The following is a 1,412-nucleotide window of genomic DNA, read 5'->3' as shown; positions in this document are numbered from 1 at the left end:
TGCCGCACCGTGCCGCGCTCCGCTGCTCCCGACGTGTGCGCCGGCCGTGCGGAGCGCGCCTGGGGGGTAGCGCGCCGGCGAACGCGGACGGCGTCTCGAGAACCCCTCCGGCGTTTGGACCTGGTTGGATGCGAACTTTGTTTCATCTCTTAACCTGTCCTGTTTTAGGGACTGCAGCAGCCGAAAAGAGCGGTCTGGGGCGAAGAAGCTAAGGTCCCATCCGTTTCCTTTCCCGTTTTGTGACCGTGTCGTGGCTTGCAAAAAAGCTAACGTGTGGTTTTGAGATGACGTATGAATTCGTTTTACGATACTGGTCTCATTTATTTATTTTTAGGGGGTGGTGTTGATTAAACCCGGGACCTTGGCATTGAACTGCAGAACTGCATTCCCGTACTTTCTTTCTGTTTTGTTTTTTCTTTTATGAGACAGGGTCTCCACTCTAGTTCGGGCTGACCTTGAACTCACTGTGTAGCCCAGGTTGGCTTCAAACACCTGGCAGTCTTCCTGCCTCAGCCTCCGGAGTGCTGGGATTACAGGCCTCCAGCCCTTTTTTGATCTTTTATTTTGGGATAGGGTCTCCCTAAATCACTAAATTGCCCAGGTGGGGCTCAAATTTGTGATCTTCCTGCCTGTGTCTTTGTTGATAGGGCTGGGCTACCGGACCCTGCTAGTAAGAGCTACACTTTGATACTTTGTGTCTTTTAGTGAAATGTCAATACAAAGTATGTTTTGCGTATTAAACCGCAGTCTTTGGTCACTTCTGTGAATCAGAATGCAGAAGAGAAGGGAGCCCTTTTACTCCAAAAGCTCTGTGTTTTTTGCAGTCCTGGAGATTGAACCCAGGCCCAACTGGGGGCTGGGCAACTCTGCCACCGATCTACATCCTCGGCCCTTTTTTATTTTTAATTGTTTAAGCTTTGAATTATTTTACTTTAGTTACTTTTGCCATTTCACCTTGGGCAAATGACTTTTGTTATCTCTTCTGCTTTTTTGTTTGCAACCTTACAGATAATAATATTGTAAGGATTAGTGAGGGTGTTCAGGAATTGATTTGAACAATATGGTTAGGAAAAAGTAGGAAAAGTCTCTTTTGTGATGTGTTTGGATTGCTTTTTCCTAGTTGGCTGGTAGCTGCTGGTCACTTGTTTCAGTAGACATACGTTTGAACTTTTAATTTTTTTATTTTTGCGATATGGGATCTTTGTGATATCCTTGAAGTCGTGGGCTCAAGAGATCCTCTTGCCTCAGCTTCCCAATAGGATACCTGGGACTACAGATGGATGATATTGCACCTGGGGTTATAGCTGGGTTTGCTTTATTATTTATTTATTTATTTGGTGGTACTGAGGGTTGAACCCAGAACCTTTGCACTGAGCTGAACCCCCAGTTCTTTTTTTTTTTTTTTTTTTTTT

The 1,412-nt window shown here is 45.3% G+C and overlaps 1 protein-coding gene across 4 annotated transcripts in view; it reads left to right on the top strand.

The window, feature by feature from the left end:
• Nucleotides 1–59: 59 nt before the first annotated feature.
• The window catches only part of Rnf111 (ring finger protein 111), a 61,292-nt gene continuing 59,939 nt past the window's right edge, over nt 60–1,412 (top strand). For 2 of the 4 annotated variants that reach the window (XM_013518873.1, XM_013518872.1), the window contains exon 1: nt 61–213. The gene's annotated coding sequence lies outside the window, so the exon portion shown is untranslated. Of the gene's footprint in view, nt 214–1,412 lie in introns of all 4 variants that reach the window. The other 2 variants (XM_013518871.1, XM_005393835.2) reach the window with 2 other exon arrangements.

The sequence above is a fragment of the Chinchilla lanigera genome, unplaced genomic scaffold (assembly GCF_000276665.1).
Source record: "Chinchilla lanigera isolate Chin_1 unplaced genomic scaffold, ChiLan1.0 scaffold00049, whole genome shotgun sequence".
Lineage (NCBI taxonomy): Eukaryota > Metazoa > Chordata > Mammalia > Rodentia > Chinchillidae > Chinchilla > Chinchilla lanigera.
This window is presented reverse-complemented; position numbering and strand designations above follow the sequence as displayed.